The sequence below is a fragment of the Cryptomeria japonica genome, chromosome 6, assembly GCF_030272615.1.
Source record: "Cryptomeria japonica chromosome 6, Sugi_1.0, whole genome shotgun sequence".
Lineage (NCBI taxonomy): Eukaryota > Viridiplantae > Streptophyta > Pinopsida > Cupressales > Cupressaceae > Cryptomeria > Cryptomeria japonica.
Window position 1 is genome coordinate 341,605,662 of NC_081410.1, and position 18,227 is coordinate 341,623,888.

The following is an 18,227-nucleotide window of genomic DNA, read 5'->3' on the forward strand; positions in this document are numbered from 1 at the left end:
AGCTCCAACCCTTACTTAGAATTTTTCTCCAATCCACTTGTAGAAGAAGCATAGAAATCACATAGTGGCTGGTAAGAAAAGGAACAGCTCCTTTAAGTCTGAAATTTTCATCCATATACCTCCAAAGATCATGCCTACCCTTCCCAATAAGTTCCATCGAATCCTGTTGAAGATCCCAACCCAACCAAGAATGATTGTTTTCCCCGTAGGGTGTCAGGTTAAGACATTGCATAAATGACAGAAGTACACAAAATCTATGGAACTCACAAGTGTTTTATTGATTCAAAATAAGCCAGTACATACAATGATAGCAATATGTTTGACTACAATAGCATGTCCAAAGACTAGAAACAAATACAATATAAAGGAGTCTGGTCAGTTACCTGGTGCCAACTACTGACAACCGACGGGTTAACTGTCGATGCTAACACAATTTACCTTAATGCTTAATTACCCGACAACATCATCCCCCCCAAAAAGAAATGTCATCTCCGGACGATAGACAACCAAAATAGGAATGATGTACAAGCAAAACTGAAACCCAAAACCACAAATCACTAGGAAAGGTCGTCTCCAAACGACTTACAACAAAATAGGGAATACACTGCTTACTACAGAACCCAAAATCAAAAACTAAGGGGGTGCAGAGAGCTTCCCTGATGAAGAAGGCGCCGATGGTGGTGTAGCAGTGGACGCCAATCGCCCACACAGCTCGTACACTTGCTCCGTCCTCCTCTTCAAATCCCGTTCTGCCACCATCTGCCGCTCCATAGCAGTCTTTACCATATAGGCTGCCTTCAACACCTCCTTATCCTTCTTGTCCACGCTCTTTAGTGCACTGACCAATCGAGTCTCCAATTGCGCTCTAGATGCCCTTTCCTCTTCTAGCAGCATAACCAAGGCAGACTTATCTACTACCAGAATGTCCATCGCTATCCGAGTTTGTGCCATGGTAGCCTCAACCTCCCGAAACCTGGCAGTCAGCTCCTCTCGAGCCGTCACTGCTGCTACACGCAAGGCCTCAACTATGGATGCCATGTGCTGTGTCCTACGGAGCTCAAGATAGCCTTTCGCGAAAGGCCTGCTCCACCTCTCTCAACAAGGACTGCATTCGGGTCTCGCCAACCCCTCAGTGAGGCGCCAAGCCTCCAACATCCCCAGGTTCTCTGTCTCGGGCCACTCGACAGACTCAAAACACCTCCCAAACTCTTCTCTGCATCCGATGTGGGCAAAGGTCAACAACCTCTACATCCGTTCAACCATGGCAGCATCCTCCTGGAGTCTGGCAGATGACACAAGCCGCTGTTCTCCTAGAGTCATCTCGGCAATGAACTGCTCAAACTCTCCCGCACCCTGTTGTACTCCCACAAGAAACCCCTCCTCTCTGTAAGGACTGGTTACTACATCCGTAGGGGGTGACGCAGCCCTCTGAAGCGCCCTACTGCTCGGAGAACTCCCTTCCTCGAGATCAATGATATCCAACGAATGCATCTCCCTACCTGGAGATAGAGTGGCCTCCCCTACAAGTGTCACGGGTGTGAGCTGGTAACGGCTCAACCGAGCACTGAGGTCATCCTGGAGAGCGCCTTCTTCCATCATTACCTCCTGTATATAACCTGGCACACCCGGTACATCCTGCTCCATGGAAGCCCCTGCACTAGCCAAGATACCCGACCCATCCTTCTGAACTGAGGCCACCCCAGAGTCAATTCCTGATGTGGTCTCAACCCTCGGTGGTGTCATAGCTATCGTCACCCGAGGCTACCCAAAGCTAGGTACTGGCACCGTGGTGACTACGCTGACTGTCCTGAATGACCGTGGCACCGCCAACTGACAAGTCTCCGGTAAGCATGCTGGTGTAAAGTGGACCCGAGCCTGGTGCGATGCTAGAACGGACCCTTCCATGCCTGTCGATTCCACTACCTCCTCTTCAAGCAACTGGTCACCCCCTCTACCTGCCAACCGAAAACTCCCTCCGCTCACCTGGGAGATGTCTGCGGATTCCTCCTTGCCGCTATCAGCATCCTCCTCTGCATCAGACTCTTATGTGTTGGACTCCGTTTCTGACATGGCGGGCTTTTTCCTTTTAGTGCCCAGACGTGCCTCCGCGCCATGTGCCAAGGCATCCAAGCGTGACCAGTAGAATATAGGCGGCTGGTCCGGTGCAACACAACCTTGTGGCTACAATGGTTGTGAGCCTGGGGTGATCTGCGTGCGGACTGCATCGAGAAATAACCCAATGGCGTGATGTGGCATGTAAAATTTCTTGTACTGTAGAGTCATGAACTCGTCCATCCTATCCACCAGTAGTGATGCCCAATCATACACCACCCCATTGTGCAGCCCATTCATCAACACTATTTGTGCGATAGCTATGTCAGACGCGCGATTGGCACCTGTAAGGCGACTCTTTACTACTGACAGCAGGCATCGCCATACACCCTTAGCCAAAAAAGTTTTCTTAACCCCCCTACTCTTACCAACACTTTTGAGGCTATCTTTTTCTGTCTGGGTGAGGTTATCATGCAACATCAACTATAGCAAGGTGGCACGGACATTTGGAGTGATTTTCTGTGAAGTATCAACTTTTTTCCCTTTCACCCCAGGTATGCCAAAAACCATTCTGAACTCGCTTGCAGTGAACAAGACAGTTATCCGCTGGTGCTGGTAGTCAAATACAGACTGGCGACGGTGTCTATCATCGGTGCCAATCATGGCATGCAAAACTACCTCAAAATCCTTCATGCCAAAAGCTGGCATTTGGACCGCCCATTGTACCTGTGCGTGGCAAAGATTTTTCTTTATTTGATCGTCGTGAGGTGTCTGCCCACCAATTCTTGCAGTCTATTCCATTAAGACCTTCGAACACAATATTGTCCGTTGTAACCTCTTCCTTGTCCTTTGCCGACTGGGGTTTTGGACGATGCTTCCTTCTTTTCTGACTGCTGCTCATCCCGAGGCTGCCTGCAGATGGCAAAACTCGCTTGCCTGTGTCTGCACTTGATTCTGAAGTTCTTCGCCCTCCCTGTAACTTGTCTTCTAACGGCTGCAATCGTTTTCTCCAATCCGCCTTACTCCTATTTGTGTCCATTGATTCCGGATTAATTCTCTTAATCTGCTTTTATAGAGTTTTTAACCTTCTTGCACGTGTTGCGCCCTTCCTTCCAAATGTCAACGTTGAAAGATCCCGGATAGATCTTTGCTGTTAACCTGCTGTAATTTTTTTATTTTTTATTTTGTTTTCCTGTTTATTTAAGTTTTTCTTACAGAACTAGACAGAAGTGCAGAAAGGGTTGTTTGTTTTTGTGTTTTTGATTGTTTTATAGCATAGGAAGGAATGGACAACAGCAAATATGAAGCAATACTGAAATAAATGAGGTATACAGCAAAAGTCAGAATTATTGCAAATCGTACCAGGCAGATTTGTCTGAATTACAAAGCCAAACAATGAATCCAATGTATTTCCCAAGCTCTCATACAAATTCGAAGTCAAACTGGAAGATGAAGAATGTTCTCCAACCCCACATACACTGGAAGTGAATACAAGCAATACCCTATACACCACGTGGTGTATTTGCTGCAAATGGCATTCCTCCAGCTGCAATGAACCACGTCTCCACTGGAAAGATGGTAGGCTACGCTGAAACCCTACTGAGAATTGATGCCTCTGTCCTTAATCACCACGCACAATGCCTTATAAGTCCGGTGCCAAAGATTGCTGAGGGCTACGTCCCAGCCAATCCTAATCCTGGGGTTTGCGTCCCAGTCTAGAAATCGCTCTCCAGAGCAAATTCATACAAGTTGTCAAATATGCAAAAGATAATCATAGAATGAAGCTCCTATCCCCTTATAACCCCTCTCAATTGCAAATCGAACCCTAATTGTCTCCAAGTGGCGTGGTCTAGTGGAAATGTTATAATTTCTTATTTTAAAGTGGTCATGTTACTAGAAAATGACCTTTTTCCCCATAGACAAAAATCCGCTCACTGAATTGCCCTGAGACCAAAGAGAAAGATTTAAAGAATTTCAAGATCTTTCCAACGAGCTATCACACAATAGGATGCGCATCCAGATGAGGCCAAAAATCCCCTTATTACTGCAAAATGGCTAACAACTTAGCCTTATTTAATTATTAAACGCTAACTTAGGAAATATTAAAAATATAACCCAAATAGCCACAAAATGCCCAACTGACATTACAAACCCTAAAATCATCCTGTCACCTGTCTGTGACTGAAGTCGGAAATCAAGGATTCACTGGTAGTCTCATCCCTAAAATCTAGGGATGCTCCTAAAATTTAGGAAACAAGCCCAATCTCTCTGAAACTGAACCCAAAGAGGCATCTCATGGAGACCCAACCTTGGGCATGATCAAACCTCCTAAAAAGTAGGAACTGCCTCCTAAAAACAAGGAATGTCTCCCAACTGATCAATAACTGCTAGAACACCAAGTCTCCAACATTGAATAACCAAACCGGGTCTCTGTCCAACCCTGTCAGCCTACAAGACCCCATAATAAGCTGACTCACATGTCTCTGCTAGACTGAGCTAGAGTGGGGACATGACAAATGTACGGTGTACGATTGTGGCATGCGGTGTACTATGGCGTGCGGTGTCCTTCCTCTGCGATTTTTTCCTTACAATTGGCAGGGTCTTGCAATCTCCTTCCTTCGTGATTTTTCCCTTATGTTTTTCTTGTCTCCTTTTGGGCGTCGTGGGTATATAACGTGTGGGGTATGTGCCCCACCGCATGGTGGTCACACGGCAACACTGTCTGGTGGCCACGCGGGCTCCACCGCACGGTGGGCACGTCATGCCACCACATAGTGGGCACGCGGGCCACCGCACAGTGAACGTGTTGCCCTCACTGCACGGTGGACACGCGAGCTCCACCGCACGACGAGTGCCACCGTACGGTGCACTTTTTTTTCTTTTTTTCTTTTTTTAAATTTCAAAATTTATTTTTCGCGCTATACGATCACCTGTCGTACGACCGTACGATTTTGTTTTTTTCTTCCAAAAATTTTCAATTTTTCCAATTTCCACGGTCTGGGCGGTCTCGTCGTTCCTAGTACACCTTTAATTTCGAGTCATTGTTTGCATCGGGTATTTCCTTGCCGTCGAGCGTCCACAGTTTAATGGCTTCGTTCGCACCGACTTCGCAAACCTTAAATGGACCCAGCCACTTTACCTTGAACTTGCCAAGCTTTATTTCATTGCATCTGTTAAACTTCAGCACAAGTTGTCCAGGAGTAAACTACATTCTTCGCAAGTGTTTGTCGTGCCACGTTTTCCGCCTCTGTTGTGTCATCTTTGTCGCCCACTGAGCCATCATTCGTCGCTCGTCCAATTTGTTCAAGGCGTACGACCGCTCTTGGAGACTCTCCATGTCGCCTAGTCTGTTGTCAATGTCGATCCGAAGACTCGACACCATGAATTCCACTGGCACCACCGCTTCCTGCCCGAACATTAACTGGAAGGGGGTCTGTCCTATGGTGACCTTATACGTCGTCTGGTACGCCCACAGTACCGACGGTAAGCGTTCCTCCCAATCTTCCTCCTCCACTCCGCAAGACTTGTAAATCACAGAGACGATTATTTTGTTTGTCGCCTCGGCTTGCCCGTTCACCCGAGGATAGTAGGGGCTTGATAAGGAGTGGAATATCTTGAACTCCATCGTGAGCAACCGGATTATATGATTGACAAAATGTCCTCCCCAGTCACTCGTCAATTCGATTGGAATCTCGTACTGTGTAATGATTTGCTCGTAGATAAACCTTGCCGTAGTGACGGCCGAATTGTCTGGCAGAGCCCGTGCCTCGACCCACTTGGTCAAGTATTTTGTGGCCACCACAATGTATCTGCACCGTCGGGCTCGACTTGCCTTCAAAGGTCTGATGAAATCCAACCCCCATCGTTCAAACAGTTCTTGGGCATTGGACAAGTTGAGGGGCATAAAATCCCTCTTCAGTGGCCTCCTCGCCTGTTGGCACGTGTCACAACTCGTCACCCACTCCCTGGCATCATTGTGCAGTGTCGGCCACCATAGCCCTGCCAATAGAACCTTCCTGGCCGTGGTGTCGGGCCCCATGTGCCCTCCTATCGGGCCTTCAGGTGTTCCTGCAAAACACCTTGAATTTCTTCCTCCAAGACACATCATCGTAGGACCTGGTCAGGTCCCATTTTATACAAAAGGCCATTAATGAGTTGAAACGCCTTACTCCTTAGTACGAGCTTCCTTCGCTCCCCTGGTGGCATCTCTTTAGGGAATTATGATGTCGACATATATTCCCCGATGCTTGTGTACCAGGCAAGAAGAACGGCAATGCGGAATAAGTGGGTGTCCAAGAAGTCTTCATTTACTCCTTCTGCCAGTTCCCTTAACTTGATTCTAGATAGTTGGTCGGCTATCACATGGCTTTTCCCAAGTCGTACAATAATGTTGAATGTAAACTCCTGCAGTAGCAATAGCCATCGGCTGATTCGCCCCTGAATGATTGGCTTATTCACCAGGTACATTAACGCCTGGTGGTCCACATAGAATGTGAACGGCGTGGCCAGTAAGTAATGTCTAAACTTCTGGACAGAGTACACCATCCCCAGGGCTTCCCTCTCTGTTGTACTATAGTTTTTTTCCACCTTTGACTGGAGTCTGCTCACAAAGTACACCAGGTGATCTAGCCCGTGATTGCCAACCTGCGCCAGTGTGGCCCCTATGGCAAAATTTGATGTGTCGACGTGTACATGGAACTCTTTGTCCCAATTCGGATATGTCAGGATTGGCACACCTACTAACCATGACTTTAGTTCTTGGAAGGCTTCTTCCTGAGCCGTCTGCCATGTGTACCGTTCACCTCTCCTCGTCAGCTTGTCCAGAGGGCAAGATACTTGAGCAAACTTTTTGATAAACCGTCTGTAATACCCTATGTGTCCTAGGAAGGATTTCACTCCCATGACATCTATCGGTGCCTCCATTTCCACTATCACCCAAATCTTGTCCGGGTCAGTCTTGAGTCCAGCCTTACACACTGTGTCCTAATAGCTTCCCTTGAGGCACCATGAATCTACATTTTTTGGGATTGAGTGCTAGGTGGGCTCGCCTGCATCTCTCCATGCATTCACCAAGTGCGGCCAGATGTGCATGTTGGTTACTGTAGATGGACCAGTTGTCAAGGAATGCCCTGAAGTTCCCTACTAACATCTTGTCAAATATGTGAAGGATTATCTGCTGGAATGTCGTTGGCGCGTTGCATAACCCGAACGGCATTCAGTTATACGCGTACATGCCATCTTCCACTATGAAGGTCATTTTTAATTTGTCCTCTTCGGCAATGGATATCTGGTTATACCCAGAAAATCCATCCATAAATGAATAAATTTCATGACTGGCCACTTCCTCCAACATGTTATTCGTAAATGGTATTGGAAACGGGTCCTTTATGGTGACCGCGTTAAGGCATCTGAAATCCACGCAGATTCGGATCTAGTTTGCCTCCTTTTTAAGGGATATCACTATGGGCGACACCCACTCGCTAGTCTGCACTTTAAAAATAATCCCGACTTCGAGCATACGTTCGATTTCATCATTCACTCTCGTAGCATAGTTTTTATTCATTCTGTACGACCTCTTCCGTACAGGTACGGCCCCAGGTACGAGTGAAATTTGGTGTACGCATGGTTCAAGCGGCACCCCTTCGAGGTCCTTGTATGTCCAAGCGAATACATCCTTGTATTCCATGAATATTTTAAACGCGGCGGCTTTCAGGACTAGATTCCAGTCGTCGCCAACCAGGATGTTCCTTGACTCTGCTTCCGTGCCGGGGTTTGTAGGTTTTACGGACTCTTCGTACCGGATTGGTTTCGTCATGTCAAACCTATGTGTTGTTGTCTCGTGGAAAGAAGCATCCCCTTCCGTGTATTCCTCATACGCTGGCGGAAATTCATTTTCGTTCGGCTCCTTGTCAACCTGCAACATGTTGCACCCATACAGCAGCTCGTAGTCTTCCATTTGCCAGCGGAAGAGCCCATTAAGGGAGTCGGTCTCATCTTCCGAACATCCTTGGATTCCCAAGACACCTTCCTCATCCGGTTCCCTTCCATACTTTCCTTCGTCAACTCTACCCTTGCCGTCCAATTCCGATTCTGACGCAAGTTCTTCACTCACTAGTTGTGTTTTCAGGTCGATAATGCATTTTCACCCGACTTTCTCCATGGACAGTGTGTTACACTTCCAGTTGTGATTCGCTCTGGCCGCCACCAACCACCCTCTACCAAGAATGGCGTCGTATCCTTTCTTCATGAGCGGAATCGCCATGAAGTCGAGGACAAATGTTTGTATCCCAATGGTCACTTGTTGCGCCATGAGCGTTCCAAGAGGTTTGATACCATGTTGATCCGCTCCCAGTAAGTTGAAGGTTGACGGCCTCAGTGTCAGCTTGCCAAGCTTCTTCCAGGTTTCTTTCCGAAGCACATTCACTCCCGACCCGCCGTCGACAATGGTGTCAATCAAAATGGTGCCAAGTATTCCCATTTCTACCACCGTCGGGTGCCGACCACTGTATAGTGTCAGGACCAATGGGTGTGTTGGTGTTCCGCCAGGAACATCCGTATTCCGGGTCACCCGACTCTGTGGAGTTACTTGCATCGTACGTAGGAGTGTCGTACGTAATTGCGGCATCATTTCCAAGATGTCCTTCATCTTCACAGGTACTTCAATCTGCAACATTTGATTCAGGATATTTTTCTCAGCCTCAGAGCGGGAAGTACTTGCTGCTTCCTGAGTGTTCCCTTGTGCCAACATTTCCTTCACCACTTCAACCTTCGCCTCCAGCGCCCACTGCTTCTCCGTGCAAGGGTTCGGGTATGTGTCCTTCTTTGCCTGTGACCATGTGATTGCCAATACCCGTTCCTCCGTCCTGTCAATGTTGAGCAGGTTCACTCCAGACTTTGGGCAAGTTCCATCATCGTGGTCCCCAGGCCCACACCATTTGCATAGTTTTTGTGGACTTTCTTCTGAGGTGCATTCCCTGGCAAAGTGACCCCATTGATTGCAGGCTCAGCACTGGATCATTGGCCGTCCCTTCGTATCATATTGGATCCAGCTCCTATTATTATTGTTATTATTGGTCTTCCCCCCTCGCCGGTTGTTCCGGTATTCGCCAGATGATGCATTATTGTTGGCGGTTTGCGAAGTTCTAGCGGTCGGCTGCTCTTACGTGAAGAGAACTTGTTGGCTCCTGGTTTTTATATTGTAGGGACATTCCTTTGTCAAATGTCCGGCAATCTGACAAATGTCGCAGAAAGCCTTCTTGGGGCAAGACCCCTTGGTGTGTCCGTCACTCCTACAGTCCATACCCCACACGTCGTTTTCTTCAGTCTTACTTGTACTCCCTTTCATGGCTTTGAATTCCTTCAGCATTCGTTCCATATCCTTTTGGAGCGTGTGCACCTTTTTACTCGATTCGCCACCGCTGCTGCTTTCCCCATTGGAGTCTTCGTCATCGGATGAGGATTTATTACTTTTCTTCTTCTTTGACGTTTTGTGTTCGCTCTCGAGGTCCATCGCCCTATCATAGGCGTCGTCATATGACGTCAAGGGTACAATTTTCATCTGCTTCCATAGGGAGGATTTCAACCCTTCAACGAACCATCATTTTTTCAATCCATTTGCAGGTTGGCTCTCCATTTTACCTAGCAATTCTTTCAGCCTCTGGCTGTATGCTCGTACTGTCTCCTTGGTACCTTGTTTGGTACTGTAAATCTCGGCTACGATTTCATTGTCATCATGGAGCAACCGAAACTCCTCCTTGAATTCCTTTTGTAGATTGGCCCATGTGGCCACTTTTTGCTTGTCAACATCGGAGTACCAATCTATGGCAACTCTGCGTAACGTAGCTGGGAACTGCTATACCCAGTCATCTTGGTCCATCACTCCGTTGGCGGACCAAATAGTTTCACATGTACGGCAGTGCCGTACGGGATCTTCCTTGTCGTCCTGTTGTGCGAATCGCACACCCATCCCCGTCTTGGACAAGGACCCCTCGATTTGTGCCTTTCTGTCTTTGCGGAAGAGGAAGGGGATATGAAGGTCTGAGTTACATCAAGTTGGCGAGTGATGGAGTCTGGAATGTCATCTTGATCTCCAAATGCCCTGAAATTTGGCTATGTTTGGAATGTGTTGTTCCTGAAATTTGGCTGTCTGGAATGTCCTGATCCTGAAATTTGGCTAAGTCTAGAATGTCTTGATCCTGAAATTTGGCTAAGTCTGGAAAAACTGAGGAATCCTCCAAAAACTAGAATTTGCAATATAACTCCTGGAGGTTTGAAACCACTCTCAAACATCCTGAAAGTATATATGGAATATAACTTAGGGAAATGTCACTCAAACATCCTGAAAGATATAAGGAAATGTCACTTATACTTAAATGTTATATTCCATAAAATGATCCTTCGGCGAGATCTTGACAAACTTGCCCAAGTACCCAAGCTCGCACTTCTTGAGGAAAAGTTTAAAATCGCTAAGTTGCCCAATTTCGGACCCTAGGGCAAAAACTGGAAAATGTGAAATGTCGCAAAAAGACCCTTTAGGTCCGAAAATCACTTAAGTTGCCCAATTTCAGACCTTGGGGCTGAAATTTGAAATTTTGATAAAGTTGCAAAAAAGTCCAAACACTCCGAAATTTGCAAAAGGTGGGTTTAGGTCCGAAATTCACTTAAGTTGACAAAACTGGCTAAAGGTCCGAAAAGTGAAAAAGTTGTAAAAAAACCCCAAATGGTCCGAAAATGCTTTCTAAATCTTGCAAAAAGACCCTTATGGTCCAAAATTCACTTAAAACGCCCAATTTTGGACCCTGGGGCCGAAATTCAAAGTTGTGCAAATTTGCAAAAAGTGTTAAATGGTCCGAAAATGCCTCCAGTTCGCCAAAAGTTCAAAAACTCCGAAATTTACCTTGAGTTTGCAAAAAGGTGGCTAAGGTCCGAAGTTTTTAAATGAATTTGCAAAACATGTTTAATGCTCCGAAAATCTTCAAAATCCCAAAAGCGTGGAAAGGTCCGAATTTATCTTTAAAATCGCAAAATTGCCCAAAGGGCCAAATTTCGAACCCTAAGGGCAAAGTAAAAACTTGTTGAAATTGGCAAAAAACAAGGAACATCCGAAGTTCGCAATTTCCTTGTGAGTGCTGAAAATCGCTAAAAAGGGAGTATTGCAGGAGAGTTAAGTTAAAGAGTTTAAAATTTGCAAAATCACCAAAACCTCTCCAAGGTCCGAAATTTGCCATAGTGCCCAGAATCGCGACGCACAGGCCCAAATATAGGGAATTCGAAATTGATAAACCCCCCCCCCAATTCTCCAAAATTCACCAGAAGAGCATGGGTGTTAGGATTTTAAAATTTGCATAGGCTCTTCAAACCTCCAGAATCGCACTATAAGAAGTTTTCAAATGCCATAAACCCATTCAAAACGCCCAAGACTCCAAAGGTAAAATCACGCAGAAGTAAATCGCCCAAACACTATCAAGACCAAGGATCAGATTTCACATTCGAAGAGAAAGGAGAAGCATTTTCAAGATATATCTCACAAAGAGCTTCTCAAGCCAGACGTCGTAATTAAATTATTTAATTTTTCAAATTGATTTAATGAAATGAAATTGGTTGATTGATCGCAGGACGTCATTGGAGAACCGAAAGAAAAAACATGAAACGCAAATCGAAGAAGGATCGCAATCAAGGCCAGGCGTTGAAGACTAGAAAAGAAAAGATGCAAGAGCGCAAGAGCAACCAAACATTGGGAACCATGCCGCTAAACAAAGATGAAGTCCACCACCGGGACCAAAGACCAAAGAACACTCTGAATGCTCCAAGTCTATGCATTCTCAAGAAAGTGCACAGCTGGATTTAAGTCCAAAAATTCAATTTTAAAACTTAAACTGCTTTATTGTAAACTGCCTGTGGGTCCCGTGCAAGATATTTTTGTGGATAACTATTCCCAACCACCAAGAAGATTGGATAGACTTGAATTAAAGCCAAATAGTGGCAGGTAGTTGAGATAGTTGCTGGTTGGATAACTGAGAATTAATTCGGCATGGGTTAAAGCTGCCAGCTTTTGGATGGCAAGTTGCAACCCTTGGATGCAGTCCATCCTAGCCTTTGATTCAAAATTGTAATATCTATAAAAGGCAGAGGCCTTTCTTTTGTAAAGGGTTAGATAGGTAGATGGTTAGATAGTTAGAGATTGTTGGATAGCTAGACTCTGGTGAGAGAGTTAGATTTTAGAGTTAGAATAGGTTAGATTTTAAGCAGTAGCATAGAGATGCTGCAGAAATTGTTGTAATAGGCAACTGAAATCAATATATAAACATTGATTTGGTGTTTATTGTCTTGTTTTCATCTTGTTTGCATGGTTTCTCTCAGCATTTTAGATAGATCTTTCGATTTTGGGTGTGCAGGTATTTGATAGATTCAGGCTCATACCATTGAGGATATACTGATTGTGTATCCTTTTGTATGGTTAACCTAAGCCTTTAATTGTGCTTAGTTCAATTGCAAGAGTCCGTCTGAGCTACGCCAGAATTGGATGCTTAGCCGTGCGTCTCCAGTCTGAAAATCTTCCAAGTCCCTTTGAAGATTGCATCGTTCTTGCAAGGTTGTGAGCTATTCTGGCCAAGCAAGAATTGGTTATGTTGAATCCGTCTACCTGCATACCCGTGTTGTTAGTTTTAGATCTCCTAACCCTTTCCTTTTGCTCTTTATTGCGTAATTCGAGAATCACAGCAGACCAGTTTGTTGCAAATCGTAAGTCCCCTTGTGTTTCCAACATAAACACATCAAGCCACTGAGAAATCCCGAAGTCAAGAGCTGAGAAAAGAAACCTTGAGGTTGTCCCCTTTGATCAAATAATAAAAATAGCATTAGGGACTTCCTTATCTCAAGAGAGGATAGGATACTCAGCTGGTTATTCTATTCTGTGTTGGTCGCATGGAGTTTGCAGCAATGCGATTTCAGACACGTCAACACGTCCCCTGTGAACTTTGGCAATTTATGTTTACTTGCCATCCCACCGCTGGGTCTCACTCCTCTGATGCCTTTTGTGCTTGTACCTGGTGATCCTCCGCCTCCTGCACCTGACCCTCCACTCATGGGTCCTCCGGAGAAGGTTGCTGACCCCGAACCGAACAAATTGCCTCCCGTACAGTACCCTTGTGTTCCCTCGGCACCTTCGGCAGTACCATCACCTTCAGTCGTCTCCCTTCGATTCGTTGTCTCCCTCTGGTTGTCCTCCGAAATGGACAAGTTCTTTAGTAGGTCTCTGGTAGCGTCAATCAGATTTAGATTTCGCCTTGTTTGTTCCACCAACTCTTCGCGACTTCTTATCCTATGGTGGTATTCTAGCGAACTGTAGACTTCTCCTTCGGCACCCTCCGTGACTTCTTCTAGGTTCCCTTCAGGCAACCCTACAACAATGTAGAGAGTGTAATTCTCTCCGTCTATCTCTGCCTCCGCAACCTCCATGACACCTCCTGGGTTCCCTTCGAGCAACCCCTCGGTCGGTCGTCCGTCGACAAGCTGCCTTAGCCTACGCCTTCATTCTATTTGTTGTTTGAGATTCAACGCTCTTTGTGCCACTTCCCATTCGTCACTTTGTATCTTTTTATTTTTGTCTTTATTTAGTATATTTGGCATACATCACTTCCGTACACAGCAAGCACACACCATGTACACAAACAAAAAAAACTTTTATTACTTCATCCCTCGTACATAATGTATGTCTCATTACAATGGGGGTGTTCTTATTTATTCTTTCTAACCGTCAGAGTTCATGTATTGCGCTCATCTTCTTGGCGCTCCCTAAATTCCCGTAGAATTTGCTGCCGTCGATTCTCTCGATAGATGTCTTCCCTTCGGTTCTGGAGAGCCAAAAATCCTTGTGCCAAAAGGTTAGGCAGTTCGCTCATCAACCGATTCACAGTGGGGCTTACTTCGAGCGAACTCCACATAGCATCTTCTAGGACATCTTCGGCGGTGGCTTCCCTTTGTACGTGTGTTTCAATTGCCGCCTGTAGGATGCAGGAGAAATCCTTCATGAGTGTCTTTTCCCCCTCGAACAATTCTTCGAGTTCTCTGTCAGGGTCACTCGTTCCTTCTGGTAATGGTTGTCCCATTATCCGTGTGCCATGTAGTACGTCCTTTTCCCCGTTGCTCCCAGTTTTTTACTTAGGCAATGGTGCCAAATGTTTTCCCCATAGGGTGTCAGGTTAAGACATTGCATAAATGACAGAAGTACACAAAATCTATGGAACTCACAAGTGTTTTATTGATTCATAATAAGCCAGTACATTCAATGATAGCAATATGTTCGACTACAATAGCATGTCCAGAGACTGGAAACAGATACAATATAAAGGAGTCTCGTCAGTTACCCGGTGCCAACTGCTGACAACCAACGGGTTAACTGTCGATGCTAACACAATTTACCTTAATGCTTAATTACCCGACAACAATGATCTCCAACCTATATAGAGAGGTACACATCAAAGCTCCATGTGTCATTAAAAACAAAAACATCATAACTCCAAGTGCCATCAAAAACAAAAACATCAAACTTAACATGAAAGTTGGTGATCTTATCGGTAATCTCATGTAGTCCCTTCATAATATCATCAACAACTAGGATGCAAGGAGTGATTGCTATTTTCAAAAGTAGCCCTAAAGATGGATTAGTATGATATATAACATCACTCAATCCAAAAGATTGATCAGCAAACATGCAGATATTTTGTTTAGGGCCTTATTCCTCCAAAGCTTCATAAGTAACAAGCTTGAATCCTCCTGTCCTCGCTGTTGTTCTGAAAATTCTAGTCAACTCAAGAAAAATGTTTGGAATCCTTTCAAAATAGGAAATGTAGAAGTCTCCATAAATCAATTCATCCAACAAAGATGTTGCATCTCCAACTACCAATGTAAGGTATGCATGAGCATTCACCAACACAAACAAGGTATTAAATGATCCACTTGTTGGCCAACTCCAAAACTCAAGACCACACTTTCCAAACCTTATGTAGCTGGGTATGATGATGACTCCTGGTGTCATGACACTCCAAATACAATCTTCATCAAACTCCCTGTTTGCATATCTCCTATTCAGTGGTCTCCCAGGAGGGTAACCAATCAACTCATAATGTAACTGAGATCAACAGCAGGCTGAATACTATACTCCAACTCAGATTTTGAATCTTCTCTTGGATACCATACCTTGCTATTTTCACCAAGTGCAATGCTACAACCAGGAGTTGTTCCATCACCCAACTTAAAAAGAGGAGTATCAAATATCTTCTTAACACCCATCTCAAACAGTGGGTTATCAACAGATACCACAAACTGATTTTGCAAAGAAAGTGATCTGCTACTATAATTAATACCAAAATCAGAACTTGCATACCTGTCATTAATGACTCCATAGCTGTCCCAAATGTCTTGTGCGTCCTCATTATCATTCTTAGCAGTATACCGTGGATCCAAATCTTCAAAGTCTCTAAACTTTCGCTCCAAGTCAGCCCCATGCAAAGATAAATCAGTTTTATTAATAACACCATCAATGCCATCCTCCATGCAAACATTGTGGTCTAAGAGCCAAGCATTATCAGGATTGAAAGAAATTCTTCCCATGCCGGGTCTTTATCATTCTTGGTTGCCAACACACCCAGATCCCAAGTACTATAGGGCTGATTGCTTTGTTCAGTTAAAAACTGCTCACCATACTCCTCATGATTGGTTCCCCCTAAAAATAGATTACTCTCCAACTCACAAGTACCATCTTTAGCTTCAACTGTTCCCATATCTTCGAGACAAGTTGGCTGTAATGCTAGAGGCCTTTGTTCGTATTCATCTAGGGGCCTTAGGCTGTCACTTATTAAATTTTCTGATTTGCTTCCATCAGTAGGACTAGGAACAATCTCACCATCTACATCAGCTGATTCACTAGTTGAAACCATGCAATCTTCAAGTGAGAAAAATGTGACAGCGTTATGATCAAACACAATATCATCAAGGGAATTCATCTCTTCATCATGATCATCAATAATGATCTCTAAGTCTCCAACATAGAGGCTTGTGCAACCTTTACCTGTAGCAACATGTGATTTTTTTTCTTTACAGGACATTGTGCCATTGAAATGAAAGGAAGAATCAGAATTATTGTATCCTACTATTCCCACAGTCGTATCAACTTCATTAGATAGCTCTACATGTGTATTCAAAGTTGTCTTTTTGACAATTTCATTGCATTCATTTTTAGTATGTATAGATATATGTACATCTATGGAAACATCCTAGAAGTCAGTCACATCTTTATCATAAGGCAAGCCATTCTCTTTAACTCCTAAATTGATTCTCTCCTTTTCCACCTGCACTTCTTTATTCAAGAAAAGTTTCAATTTTCCCTCACACTGTTTGAACAGACTATGGACCAACCCACACGCAGCAGTAGAAGGAACCCATTCTTGTTTGCAAACAACCAATATCATAGATAAGATAGGTTGGGGTCGAACATCACTTCCATTCATACACTTGACCATAATAGTCTCCAAAGCTGTGATAATCTCCTTATCATGTTTGTTGTTAAAAGTGACCAAGAAATGATGAAACATAGTGTAGATCAGGTCATGCAATCCCAATTCTATCAAAAAGTTACCCAATCTGATTTTTGCAAAAAAATTTAGCATAGCAGCCCTTTGTGAATAATAAATATTGTTGATGTCATCAAGACCTTGAAAACTATCCACAATTAAATACAAAACCTCCTTCATTGTATCCTCGTCGTAAGGAACTTGAGGTACCAAAATCCTCACAATCTCACTTAAGCATGAAATAACCATCAATCTAATCCCATTATCCGAATGCCTCATCAAACTGTGTTGCCTTAAGGAAATCATAACAAGGACAAGAGCTAGTCGTAACAAATCTGAAGGTGACTGCTCCACTATGCTCAAGCATCCATCTAATTTACTCAAAGTGTTGAAAACCACATCTTTTGGTTGATGAGTATTGAGCTTTCTACTTGCCTCTTGTAGAACTTCCACCAACCACTGTCTCTCCTTTGACCCCATCTGTAGATCTGTAATTTTTTCCCCAACAGGCTGGCAAGAACTTTGGCTTTAATACCACTGTAATAACCCCTGCTAATCTGCCTTATATTTTTCAGTTTCGTATGCTTGACAATTTGTCAAACACTTTGTATGCACAGTCTCATTTCTGAGTTCTTGTTTGTTATTGTGAGCTTAAGGGATTCTAATTGATGCCAATTCACATAATATTGCAAGGAAATGAAAGGCTAACAATATGCATATAACTTTTGACAATAGAGATCCAAGGAATAACAACTATAAGAGCATAAATCAGAACTGATAAATAATATTTTTAGGACTGTTACAACCTTGTCTCAGACTGAAACTTCATACCAATGAGTGTTTTTTCATCAACCATACAAGAGTAAAATCAATTCTTTACATGCCCGTTAACCTTGCTTGTTACCATAGACATGAAATGGCATACAACAAACGAGAATAGAGCTGGAAATGGACTGTTAACACCCTTAATGCAAATCTGAGTACAACTGAAGTGGTAACAGCAATAATGAGTCCGAAAACAAGTGCCAAATCTCCACCAGGTGTAGCCGCCTAGGTAGGAATGGAACAATGAACCCCTGGCTAGATATGAATGCAAATGTAACATCCAAATGGCTGCCAAATACTGTAGCAGCACTGTTCACGACACTATTCACGACACTGTTCATGCACTATTCATGGTACTGTAGCAAATCACAAATCTTCCTTTCCCTTATTTTTTATGCCCACTATTGCCCTCGAATCTGCTCCATATATCTTCTTCAAATCTGCCCTTCTCTATTAGAAAATCTAATAAACCCAAAGTGTTTCCTGAATGAAAACACCATTAATTCTCTTGACCGTATCTTGCAACAACAAGAAGAATGTTGACAAAGAGGGATTTCGTCCTCCAAGCCCAATAATCAAATTTCTAAGAAATCCAATAGCATAACTTTCATCTCATCCAAGCATACTGAAAGTGAGCTCTCCAATCCATTTTATAACTTCTTCATAAGAGCTTACTCACTTGTCTGGTCAATGTGGGATAATTAAACACTTTAATATTTTATCACTCTTTTAAGTTTACCATGTACTTTTAAGTGAAAGGAGACATTTAATATTTATAAC

The 18,227-nt window shown here is 44.0% G+C and overlaps 1 protein-coding gene across 3 annotated transcripts in view; it reads right to left on the bottom strand.

Annotated features, from left to right (window-relative positions):
* LOC131078011 (uncharacterized) overlaps positions 1-18,227 on the bottom strand; it is a 265,096-nt gene that overhangs the window by 38,873 nt on the left and 207,996 nt on the right. The window lies entirely within an intron of this gene.